This window comes from Rhinolophus ferrumequinum, chromosome 11 (genome assembly GCF_004115265.2).
Source record: "Rhinolophus ferrumequinum isolate MPI-CBG mRhiFer1 chromosome 11, mRhiFer1_v1.p, whole genome shotgun sequence".
NCBI classification, from domain to species: Eukaryota; Metazoa; Chordata; class Mammalia; order Chiroptera; family Rhinolophidae; genus Rhinolophus; species Rhinolophus ferrumequinum.
Window position 1 is genome coordinate 6,258,958 of NC_046294.1, and position 13,278 is coordinate 6,272,235.

The 13,278-nt window shown below is 52.0% G+C and overlaps 1 long non-coding RNA gene across 2 annotated transcripts; it reads right to left on the minus strand.

The window, feature by feature from the left end:
* Window positions 1–1,373: 1,373 nt before the first annotated feature.
* Window positions 1,374–3,504, minus strand: LOC117031116 (uncharacterized). 2 transcript variants are annotated; one of them, XR_004424473.1, is made up of 2 exons: window positions 3,486–3,504; window positions 1,374–2,786 (listed from the first exon to the last, which is right to left on the minus strand). It is a non-coding gene; the product is annotated as an uncharacterized LOC117031116 (long non-coding RNA). The 2 variants fall into 2 exon arrangements; XR_004424472.1 differs by lacking the exon at window positions 3,486–3,504 and adding an exon at window positions 3,365–3,455.
* Window positions 3,505–13,278: the final 9,774 nt, after the last annotated feature.

Here is a 13,278-nt window from a genome sequence, read left to right on the forward strand (position 1 = left end):
ACACATTTCTAAACAAAAACAAACAAACGAAAAAACCCTCAGAAGTCAGAAAAATCCCAAGGGCAAAAGAAGAATTTGGGATTTAAATTTTTTACAGTGAAATTTAAGGGAAAGAGGAACACGGTAACAGAAAGCCACTGGTATTACTTTACCAATTCAATCGCTGCATCTCAGAAACAAGTGATGCCAAGGGTTTTCAGATCTTGCCCTGAATTTTTACAATCAAACCACAGCTAGTAAACATCCCCCCACCCATTTTGTTTATTTCCCAAAGTAATTTTGGCTGAGTTTCCCCTCTCGTACTGGATCATTCATAAAGCACGTTCAAAGTAAAGATAGATGGATTATTAACTCTAATCTTAGCAAGGGCACATAGATTGTTTCCTACCAAATATTACAACAATTTTACAGTGACCACAAGGTTATTAGGTTCTTCATGTTACAATGACTATGAAGATAACAGTAAGCAAAAATTTGTTATTAATACCGACCACAAAGAAAAGACAAGTGATGTGTTTACATAATGCACAATATGACATACAAAATTCCTTTAGAAATCATGGCTTTTTCACTTCGCTCAGAATTTTCAATAATAAACTATCTCAATGAGCAAAAATGAGTTACAAACTCAGAAGAGTACATGTACTCTCATTTTAAGTGCACACCAAAATCTCCCACTTACTTAAAAAAAAGGTTAGCATTTAAAACCTCTAAGACCCCTGCTCCTGAACACTGCACACCTTCAGGTAAACCACCCAGGCTTGCAAAGCAGTGAAGGATGTTAATCCTCTGCTGATTCAAGTTTTTGACACAATTTTTCAAGTGACCGGTATTCACTCTTCCCCACCTGCAAGTTGCAGCAAAGCAAAACAATTCTGCTTTTCTTTCTGCACTTTGACTTCCAAGTGCTTTAGAAAGTTTCCAAGCAACAATTTAACATTAACAATTCACTATTAACTAGTATTTTCTTTGCCCATGAGCTCTACTGAATTCCCCAGAGCTCTGCCCAGGGATCTTTTCTCCAGAGAATTCCCCTTTCAACCACATTCCCTACCACCCCCACCCTCTGCAATATACCTAACCACACACCGCTCCCTTTCTTCACCCCCACCCACCCCTTCCAGTACCAAGCTGTTCCCTCTCCCTCCTACCCACTGATCTTTCTCCAGAGAATTCCCTTCAACCCACACTCCCCCCCCACCCTCTGCAATATATCTAACCATCCCCTCCTTTTCTTCACTTCCCCCCTCCCCCCCACAACCCTCCTGTCCTCCCTCCCATTCAAATGCCCAGATTACCTTGAAACCAAATCAACTAAAATTCAAGTTAAAAAAACCCTGCAGAGCAAGCTGAATCAAAGATTACTATCGGTACCCAACATATTTTCTTCTTTTAGTAATCTGCAATGCAGTCAAAATGCCCAAAGGAGACCTGACATTTGTAACAAAATTTGGGCCTGACCAACTTGTACCCTCCAGACTGCAGCACCAACACAATGACCCTTCCCACCATGTACTTCATCCAAGTATTTGCCTAAGGCATTTCAAACAAACATTTCCCCAGTTTTTATCACACTAAGAATTCCTCCAACCAAAGACAGGTCGGCAGGCCGGCAGGTGGGTGGGTGGGTGAGGGTCACGGGGCTCCTTCTGCCAGTTCCATCTACAAGGCATCACTTTGCGTTGCGGCATCAACGATAAAATGTTCTATAGCTTAATCTTCTGGAAGCAACGTTCGTAGCACAGAACTAGTATGACAGGAGGCTCAATTAAGAAGATGCAGCATCTGAAAACCGCCACCCAGAAAAGGAGGGTTGCCTGCGGCCATTCATGTGCCTGGAGGTTGGAGCTCCCGGATCAACATTCAAATAAACACATCTGCTTGGTGGCCCCGGATGCATCTGCTTTGGATGTTTTAAGACTGTCCCCTCAAAGGGGACAGTCTGAAAACCTTAAACGATGGCCTCCTGAATACAGGGCTTTCAGCACATGGCCTGGAACCATGACATTGGAGAACTTCCTCCTCCTAAGACTCTGGAAATTAAATCTGCAGGCATCACTTTAGGCAGCTCTCCTTCAGGGTCTCCCCTCCTGCACTGCTACGACTCACACAGGCCAGGGGCTCCATTTCTCCTGGTGCCATCTGATCGCCATGATGAGCACTACAGCAATAAACCACGGTCCATGAAGCACTTTGGTAACTTTCAGCTGGTACGATCGCTGCGGGCCCACCCAAGGGTGCATTCAGTCCCCACCCTCTCCACCAGCCAGCAACACCAACCCATCCCACCCAGAGTCTCAGCAGGGAGAGCCTTTCCTCCAAGATTACCAACAATACCGACTCCAACAGCAACTTCGGCCACTTTCCCAGGCTTACCAGATTACCAGAAGCAAGGTTTTAAGTGAATGGATAATCTCGAGAGAGTTAAAGGGAGGAGGAGGAGGGGCAGAGTGAGTTCACAGGAGAGGTTAGCACCGAACCTAGAGGAAAAGTCCAAAGGGGAGCACTGCCACCTGGAAAATAAACCGTGGGTCAATTTGGTCCACAAACATCCTGCTTCAGCAGCCCCCGCCTGACACATCAGGCGCCACAACAGTAATCGCTTAGGATGGCACCTTACTTCACTCCTCAGACCACCCTCACCACCGACCAGGGGTCTGGCCTGGACCCTGTCCCAGGCCGACTCAAAATTACATACCACCCTGTGCCAGAGCTGTCAGCCCCGCGAGGCTAAGTTGTTTCCACAAGACCAGGCCTCATCGCCAGGCGGGTTCACAACCCTTTGTCTGGAAAAAAAGGGGGCTGCTGGTATTGACAAGTTCAAGGTCTGCACTCCCTGCCCACCTGCGGCCCTGCATCCCAAAGCCTGCCTTCCTGATCATTTTCAGGGCATCAACTGCCCAATGCCACCTGGTCTCCAGCAGGGTGGCGAGACCGTCCGTCTCCTCCACCTCCACCTTCTCCTATCTCCGCCTTCCTCCTTCCACACAAACCAGGGGCTCCCGCAGCCCACGCAGCAGCGGCACACTCGCAGAGGTCAAGGGCCCCTTCTCCACCAGGAAGCGCTAACAGCCTGGCCTGGAGTGTCGCTGTCCTTCCCCCTCGGTGACTGCTGGCCTTCTCAAAGCAGCTTTCCCCAGAATAGTTTCCCCAAGACTTAGTCTCCCCTTTAACCTTCCTTCTCCTTGTATACCCAACCCCCTTTAGCTTTGCCATCGCCCTCATCTGTCCCCTGAGGCCCTAAACTGGCCGCTTCCTCCCCCACAGCTAGGCCCAGGCGCGTATCCCTCCTTGTCGCTAACTCCTGCGGGACAGGCAAGAACTTTTGCTTTTATAGCCCCTGCCGCATCACCCAGGGCATTACTCAGCGGGACGATTCCTCCACTGCCACCGGAGAAAAGAAGTCCGTCCCCCACCCTGCCCAAGGAAAGAACTAGGGCGGGGCTCGGTGTCCCGGGGCGTCCACCCTCTCCACCCCTACCCACCCCCCGCGGCCAGCAGTGCTTCTAGAGTACGACGGATCTCAAGGTCGGCCTTGGGAGGCGGATTCCATGAGAGTCCCCTTTTCTTCTGATGGTGGTGATGGCGAGGGGGAAACCGTTCCCTGAGAGAGGGGGTGGGTGGGGGAGGTGGGCTGGGGCCGCTCTCCCGAGGGGGCGAAGGGGACTACCGGGTCGCCTCAGGTCACCCCGCCCTGGAGAACTCAGAAAGAAGGGCCGGCAGAGCGTCTGGAAAATTCCAGGCGGCGGCGGAGGGATCTCTGCAGAGGGCGCATCACTCCCCGGGCGGGGGCGCGTGACTCCTCGGGCGGCGGCTCCACCGCGTGATCGCGGGTGACATCAGCGCCGAGGCGCGCAGGGTGGGGCGGGGTGGCCCGAAGCCAAGCGTGGCCAGGGCAGGGGTGGAGGCGGGGATCCTCCCGAGGGAAATGGGGAAGGTCTGCACGTTGGCTGCCACGTAGCCCGCCACGTAGCCCTTAGTTTGTGCTTACTGGTGTCACTGGTTAAGATATCCTGCTGTGATTTTGTTACTTAAAATGGTTGGGAGCAAATTGATTAAAAAGTTCAGCCCCGAATTGCCCATGGTAACTTAAAGGGCATGCGTCATGCTTTTGTTACTGTTACCAGGGGCCTGGAGGTTTGAAGTATTTCATAAGAAAAGATACCCTTTTGGGATAGAATAGTGATTGTTCATTATGTATTAAGTGGAAACAGGCAGTTGGAAAGTAATGAAAAACAACATCTTGTTTGTACAGAAAACACTAATAGTGTGTGTGGCAGCAAGACGATTTTACTTCTGGATTGGGTGGTGGAGAAAAGGACATTGTTTTTGAAAAACCAATTTGTCCAAGGGAATTTGCAGCCTGTGATGGACCTCTGGCCTGTTTGATGAACCCTTGAACCTTGTCCCCTTCCCTGAGGCCAGGCAGGGCCTGAGCTCTTGGTGAGGATTTTGAAAAGTGTTGGCACCTCCTGTGCCAGTTTGGGGCCAGAGTGAGGATGAACCACAGCCAGGGACCTCCATGTGGCCTTGGCTCAGCCCTGGCCCCCTGAAGTATAGAATAGAAGAAGGAAAGTGGTCAGTCACCAGAAATGAGAATGGCTTCCTGGGTCAAGTCCCTGCCAGGAAATCCCCTCCCAGGGTAACCACCCACACCCCAAACAAAACTGCCTGTGACTACAGACCCCTTAGCAACCAGGAAAAAACTGGGGCAGATTTTTTCCCTCTGCCTCTGCAAGATGGCATCTGTAGGCAGGGCTGCAAGATGGCATCTGTAGGCAGGGGCTGGCCCAGCTGCTGCACCCGGTTCTCAGAAGACTGGTGACTCTCATGTGACCCTCAGCACAGAAGGTCGAGTATGCGGCAAGTCTAGGCTTGTTCTCTGCGGCTAAGTGCTTAGCTGAGCTTTTCTGCCAGAGAAAGATTCCGACAGCTCACCCTTCTCCAAGGTCTTGTCCTGGCAATATTTCCATGGGTGGGTTGGGGAGACTTGGCCCGCAAGAACAGTGTGGATGGAGGAAATTGCCTGTCAGAAATGTTCTGGAAAGCTGAGCGGTATCTATAATACTAAGCAAGTACATTCCTGCTGTGTCATGGCAAGGGCTGTGGGGTCAGTCCTTTATTTGTCTACAAGGTCCCTGAGGTGGTAGTCACTGCTCTGGCTCCTTCCTGGGCCCAACTTGATGTCTCAGGTTGCTTTTCCCCACCTCTGGTCTAAAAATCTTCCTTCATTCATATATATCATTCCCAAATCCCAGAAACTGATGTTTTCAAAAAAGCAGGAGTAGGTGGAATTAGCAACACACAAAAAGCATCAGGATTCTACAAAGTTTAGGATTCTCCATCTCAAAAGGAACGAAGGCCTTCTTTTATGCCCAATGTCTATAGCTGCCCTGGCCACCCACTCCATTTTCAAGGACAAAATGGCTGTTTCAGAGGGTCCTTGTTTAGAAGCTCTCCTGGCCTCCCAATTCCACACATCTAGTTTTCTTTGGGAAAGGAATGTATTTGAGGAGAGATGAGGATAGAAAACCACACAAGAATATGGTTCTGTCCTGCCTGGGTGTGGGGAAAGGAGAATGGGGGGGGACAGAGGGGGGACAAGGCAGTGCTCACAGTATAGCGGGGTGGGCTTGGGTTCTGCCTGTTTCTCTACAAATAAAGCTAAACATCCCTCCTCCCTAACTGTGGAGGATGGGCGGAGGAAAACAGGGCGAGTAGAACACAGCTGTCAGTGTGTCAGCAGATTTCTCTAGATCAAAACAAGCTGTTCCAGGAAAGAGCAGTAAACAGAGAACTTGGAGCCCTGGGTGGGGCTGGGTGGAGATGGGCTCGCCCTACCCATGTTGGGGGCAGAAACCTGCTCCTTTCTGGGCGGCCCACTTAGGGGCTCACGGATGGAGGGGAAAGGAGGACAGGAAAGAGCCCCTTGGGCAACATCCGATTTCAGGATCAGGACTCAGGCTCCAAGGTCTTTCTCAAGGACATGGCTACTTCCCCATCTTGTTCTGAAGTCAGCTCAGCTCTGTTTCCAAACACACACCAGCCCAGGAAAGACCCCAGGCAATTTCCTACAGGAGCCCCTGGAAAAGGGAGAGAAGTAAGACAGGTTAGCTAGCCTGTGGCTAGGTAGACAGGGACCTCCGTGGTGGAATAAACAAAGACAGCCATATCCTGAAACTCCAGGTTTTGAAATCACTCCTTGGCTCTAGGACATAATGTAACAAGGCCTTGAGGTTAATCATAAAATTCCTTTTGGCGGAACAAATTTCTTTAGAAGGCGCCAGTTCCTGTCTTCAAACAGCAACCCTTCCCCAAACAGGCAAGGGAAGGTATAAAAGTAAGAGCTTTTGCTTCAGTCAGTCACCCCCATTTGGGACCCCCTCCCACTCGGGAGCTCTGACTCTTTGCTTTCAATAAACTATCCTCTTTTTAAAACTCTTTGCCTCTCCTGGATCTGTGTTTCCATTCTTTGGTCTATGAGACACGATCCCAGCACTCACTCACTCCAAAGTCCCCTACACCATTTGGGGACTCACAGACACATACTCCTCCTTCAGAAGCGGGGTGGGAAAGGGGTGGTACTTAAGGTACACGAGGGGCAGGACAAGGATAATATTGCTGCCTCCAGCTGAGAATGTGCCAGAGCTTCACCCCTGTCCCTTCTGAGTCCAGGTCCCGAGCTGTGGCCTAGGTCACCTTGGGCTCCCATACGAGAGACCCTCGGCTGGGGCCATCTCCTCTGAGGTGTGAGGCCCCTGGTCTGAGGGCCTGGGTGAGGAAACTGCACAGTCACTGTGTGCTGGCTGGGAGCCCTTCCTGCCTGCTTGCCTCACAGCAGCCCTGAAAAAACCACAACCTGGACCCACCCTCAGCCCCTACTGGCCTCTCCTGCCCGGACAGAAAGCTGGGCCTCAGCCTGGGCTCCAGCCAGTCAGCCTCCACCTCGCAGCAGTGTGATTCTGGTCACCCCTTTAACCTCTCCCAGCCCTGCTTTCCTTCCTTGTTCCCACTTCATAATTCTGACAAGTATTGTTTTGCCTGGAAGTCTCTTCACCCAGTGGCCCCTGGCCCAACCCTCCCTTAGCTCCTTCAGGCTTCTGGCCAGAGGCCACCTTCTCAGTGAACCCTCCACCCCACTGGGCCTTGGGCTCCTGCAGGGCGGGGTTTCCGTCTGTTTTGTCTTCCACTGAATCTCTGCACCCAGCAGTCCCTGGTACATTCCTGGCACAAAGTGGACTTTGGTAAACGTATTAACCAGTCTGTAAAGGTCAGTCAATCCACTGTGAGGCTCTCAGTAACTATTTGTGATATTCATGGGCTGACTGAAGGAAGGAAACGAGTTCTCAGGTCAGCAGCAGCCCCACAAACTCCATGAGGGGCCCAGACCTGGAGGCCTGTCCAGCCTGGGCTCCCAGGTCAAGAGACGAGGAGAAAGGGGTAGGGCTCCTTCCCTGTGGACGTGACCCAGCAATTCACATGGAAAGTCTGGGGAGGTGAAGGGTACCAAAGCTGGCAGAAGGTATTGAAGGAGAGGGCATCAGGGTGGACAGTCCCCAGACACTGGCTTATTAGCAGCGGAGGAGGTGGGCCAGCCCACCTACATTTCCGGCTCCCATTTTCTTGGCCCACATGGGCCAAAAAGGGCTAGGAGGGGATCTATCCTGAATGAGAAGAAGACTTCTCACACATTTGACCCATGTCTCCCTTGGGGGTCGCAGGGCCTGTGGGCTCTGGGTCCCTGATGCCCTTTCCTGGTCATTGCCAGGGCAGATCCAATTGGGGCCCTCGCCCCTCCTAGGCCCAGGCCTCCAGGAAATAACTGATGGTGTCAGTCTCCTGCATCCGGATCTCCGGGACTCCCTGCCATGTACATACATCCCAACTCCTGGGCAACCGAACGCCCTCCTCCAATTTCCCTCAGCCCTGCCCAAGCTGTCCTGCCTGGAGCCTGCCCTATCCTTCTTCTGCCAACTCCCTCACTGACTCATGGTCACCTCCCTGTGTCCTGAAGCTTCTGCTCCTAAGAGCTCACCACACCCATCTGTCGCCTCCCCATGCTGCGCACCTGTGTCCTTGCTCCCCAGCCCCCAGCAGAGGGAAGGCCTATGGGACAAGGGACCTGGTCCCCCAAGCCTTGCCTCCCTCAACCACTGCTGTGCTCCTCTAGGGGCCCTCAGATCTCCTTGGCACCCTTGTTGTCAACTAAGCAAGTCCCAGCTTTCACAGACCCCACCCTTTGGCCTCTGCCCACCTTGTCAGCCTCTCCTCAGGCCCCACCAACCAGGAATCCTGGCAACAGCCCATTTGGGCAGGGAGCTGGGCCAGTGCTGACACCCCCACCATCTTCTACCCCTGGGTTTGCACAGCCCCCAAGAAACACTCTGCCTTCTCCAGGGCCTGCCTGCAGCCCCCACTACCACGTCCTCCCACTTCTGCTGGGTCCCTGCCCATGGTCAGTCCTCAGGCCTGAGCCTTGTTGTCCCCCAGTGATCCTACTGGAGCATTGGTGGCTCAGACTGTCCTTGAACCTCTGGAGGAGACTTTTCTGCTCTGATCCTCCTTGGCCCACTTGAGTGGCATTCGCCAGTGAGGTGTGTGTGGTGCAAAGGCTCCTGCAGGCAAAGCGAAAATCCTGTGTGGTTCCATCCGCCCCTGGAGGCACCTGACCTTGAAGCTATGAGGGAGGCCTGTGCTCTCACTGGCCCAGAGTGTCAGGGGTCACTACCTCCCCTCCACCAAATGCCAAGGTCAAATGGGCAGGGACACAAGTCCTAGGGAAGAGCTGGGACTATTATTATTCTCCCTCTTGCAAGTTATGACAAGTAGTTTAAAATAGCCAGAGGGCTCAGTATGCGTGTGGGAGGGAGGTGCTGCCAGAGGAGCCAGGACAGCTGGGAAGGGGGAGGGACCTGGGACAATCAGCAACTGTGGGCACAGGGTGAACGGAGGGGAAGATGACTAGTCCCATAGTGTGCCCGGTGTGCCCACCCACCTCCTGGGTTTCCTCAAATAACCCTAGTTTTAAATAGTTTGACTCCGTTGTCATATCACAGGAAAACAAAAAATTTCCAAAGCAGAATGTTTTCAGGACATAGATCCTGATCTTTGGAAAATGTGGGTCCCATCACCAAATGGAGAACCTAGGGGGAACCCTTTATCTAGTACTCTTGGAGGTCCGGGACACCCCCACCCCCATCATGGACGGAAGGAAGGTGATGGCGGTCAGGAGCCAGGGTGCCCGTTCTGGGAGGGAGTGGGCATGTAGCCCCAGTCCCTTAGCACCCCCAGATTCTGCTCGGGTTTCCGGCTGCGTAGTCCGGGTGGGCGGTCCCAGCTCGCGGCTTCTGCTGCTGGACTGGAGGAGAAAAGGGCGGGCTCGGCTGCCCCCTCTCGGCCGCAGCCGGAACAGCAACCTGAGGACACTGACTGTGGCCGACTCCTCCCCCACCCCCAATTGTCAGACGGGTGGGGCAGGAAAAGTAGCCAACCAAGGGGCACCAAACTTGCTGCTTAAAACTGAAGTCTTCGCCCAGGCCCAGGCCCACCATCTGTTCTGAGTGACGTTGGGTAATCTGCATGCCTTCTCTAGAATGTGGGGCTGATTTAGACAGGGAGAAAGTGCCAGGGGGCTCCCAGATACTTAAGTGGTGGAGAAGGACTCAGACAGCATAATGGGACCGCCTATTTTGATTATTCAGTGACCTCTACTACCTGAAGAGTTAGGGGGTGTCTTAGGGGCCGTGAAGAGCGTCTCCCACTGCCCTGACCCCCATGGGCAGTCTCAGCAGGGCCTCCTCTGGTCTGGGGGCCTCTGGAGCCAAGTGTTGTCTGAGCCAGGCCGTGCATGCCAGGCTGGTGGGGGCAAGCACTCCTACTTCTCCGTGCAACCCAAGGGCAGCTGATATTTTAAAACAACTTTGATGCATTAAAAAAGCCTCAAAGACAACCAACACCTTAGGGTGTTACTATGGGTTGAATTGTGTCCGCCCCCCCCAATAAAGATATGTTGAGGCCCTAACCCTCAGTGCCTCCGAATGTGACCTAAGCTGGAAATAGGTCATTGCAGGTGTAATTATTTAGGATGAAATGGAGTAGAGTGGGCTCCTAACCCAGTATGACTGGGGTGCTTACGAGAAGACGCTCATGTGGGCCCTCACACACAGGGAGAAGCCATGTGATGATGACGGTAGAGATTGGGTTTATACAGCTGCAAGCCAAGGAATGCCACGGACTGCCAGCAAAACACCAGAGGCTCGGAAGAGGCAGGGAAGGACTCCCCTACAGCTTTCACAGGGAGCACGGCACTGCGAACCTTGGGGAGGAGGTGTGTCAGGCAGGGTGTCAGGCGGGGTCCCAGCTCCCACTCCCCACATAAGGACACAGGACATGGTGAGGCCAAAAAGGAACACCCACAGAGCCATAGGTAGGGGAGTCATACTACCATAGTCTCGCTGGCAATCGGGTTGGAGACACAGAAAGCAGGATCCACAAGATGCGCAATCCGCCGTCCGCTTCTCTGCCAACCAACCAACCAACCAACCCAACCAACCAACCAACCAACGCTTGCTAACTGCAATCCGCCATGCTAACTGCAATCCGAATATCCTGGACTCAGCCAGGGCTCTCGGCACTGCCACTCTCTCTGGGCCTCTCAGGGTACCGTGCTGGAACAACAGCGACTCACAGTCAAGGTGCTTACATATTCTCAATGGAGGCCGGTCAAAAGCAAACATCCGCCAGTTCCACTACTTGGTGGTACGTTCCCAAATAGTCAAGCTGTCCATTAAATTAGGGATAGAAGGCAATTCCCCATAGTCCTTAGTCATTTGCCAGGGCTGTCCTGGGGGTGAGGGACGACCTTGACCTCACCCTCAGCTCCCACAGAGAACTCAGTGTTTCCTCCTGGGACTACAAGTCCTGCATCCGGGCTGCCTCAGCAAGAACTTCCCAGCTCACAGGGCCGCAACGACCCTCGCTTTCTCCTGCCTATGCTGGTTGGGGAACCATCCATGTCTTTCCACCCCTCCATGGGGGTCCAGCTCTCAGGCAGCTGCTCCTCCTGGTCTTCCTGAGACTGAGTGTTCATACGCACAAACTGCTCCACCGCCCTTCGGGGAGCTTTGGTCGGCACCGTACCCTGCTCGCTGTGCCATTTGTCCTGTGGGGAGTCATGAGGGAGATCCTGCTCGCTATGCCATGTGTCATGCAGGGTGGCATGAGGGGGTCTCTGGTCCCACTCCCAACATAAGAATGCAGGATATGGTGAGGCCAAAAAGGAACACCCACAGAGCCATAGACAGGGGAGTCATACCACTATAGTTTCGCTGGCAGCTGGGTTGGAGACACAGGAAGCAGGAGCCACACTGACCGCAACCTGCCGTCCTAACTGCAATCCGCGCTTGCAGGCTCAGCCACCATCCTCTTGCTGGCCCCCATTTTTTTTGCTAGCGTAGCCACAGCAGTTATATTAGTGGCCAGTGGCTCACTGGTTACAGCTGACGGCCAACTAGCCACAGCTAATGGCCATCCAATCACAGTTGATGGCCATTTACTACCTGAGCCAGTACCTTTCCACGTGAGGCCGAGAGCCTGGAAACTGCACTCCTGGTTCTGTCTCCACAGCAACTGAGTCTGGAGTTTGAACTGCTCAGCTAATACTCCAGCACCGGAATTGGGCTATGTAGAATGAGTATTTATTATCAGGACACCGGGGTCTGACAAGGCAGCGGGTTAACACCTCCAAAAACTGCCTTAATATTCTCAGACCAGCTTAGGGGATTTAAGGGAAAATCTGGGTATCCTCCAGAGACTGCATGATGGTGCCGGAGGTCTGTTCTTCTTCATGATGCCCCTTGTCATCGTGACTCCTTGATGGCATCAGCGGTGAGGGGAGCAACCTAGGAAAAATGCTGAGCAATAGTTTGTAATTAGCAAGCATACGGGCATTAATTGTGAGCTACAGGGTAATCCGCTAAGATAAAGAGCCAAGAGGGCACGGGGAGGGCAGGCATCCCGGAGGCATTCTGAGTTCAAGCTGCAGGGCTCCTAGTACACGGGTCCCAGCTGGGCCCCTGCTTCCCCTGATTCATTACCAGCCCCATTTTATTTTTCAAAACTATTTTTTTCAGTTACAGTTGACATTCAGTATTATTTTATATTAGTTTCAACTGTATAGCATGCTGGTTAGACATTTACATAATTTATGCAGTAATTTCCCCATTAGTCTAGTACCCACCTGGCACTATATACAAACTGTTTCCCTGAAAATAAGACCTAGCCAATCAGCTCTAATGCGTTTTTTGGAGCAAAAATTAAGACCTGGTCTTATTTTACTATAACGTAAGACCGGGTCTCTAATCTAATCTAACAAATGTAATGCAATGCAATACAATATAATTAATATAATACAATACAGTATAATAATATAATACCGGGTCATATTAATTTTTGCTCCAAAAGACGCAGTAGAGCTGATTGTCCAGCTAGGTCTTATTTTCAGGGAAATGGTAGTTATTACAAGATCATTGACTATATTCCCTGTGCTGTACTTTACATCCCTGTGACTATTTTGTAACTACCTATTTGTATTTCTTAATCCCTTCACCTTTTTCACCCAACTCCCCAACCCCCCTCCCCTCTGGCAACCATCAGTTTGTTTTGTATATCTATGATGCTGCTTGTTTTGTTTCATTTATTTTGTTCTTTAGATTCCACATCACGTAAGGGCGATCATGTGGTATTTGTCTTTCTCAGTCTGAGTTATTTCACTTAGCACCATACCCTTTAGGTCCAATCATGTTGCATTAACATCCCCATTTTACAGATGAGAAAATGGAGGCCCAGACAGGTGATATAACTTGCCTGAGGCTGCACCGCAGGGAGGAGGAGAGTTAATGAATAGGATCTGGGTCCTCCTGGAGACTGTTCTGTTCCCAGAGGACAGCCCTCCTGTCTGACAGGTGAAGGGAAGGTAGGCTGGGGCTGCGTTGGGAAGCCAAGGTGGGCAGGGAGATTGGAGAGTGCTGAGCAAAGGCCCTGAGGCAGGAGACTGCAGGGTGTGTTCTAGAAGCCAGTGGAGCCAGTAAGTCCGGTGGGCAGGGACCAATCCAGGACAAAGAATTTTAGGGGCCCTCTATAAGAACAATAATTTTTAAATCCTACTTTTGCAAATTCTATAAAGCCATTGAACACACTGCTAGGCCCTTCCGGGGCCTTGGAAAGGACTCTTGCAAAGGGGAGGGCCCTGAAGTTTGCCCTGCATTCATTCCAGGTGAC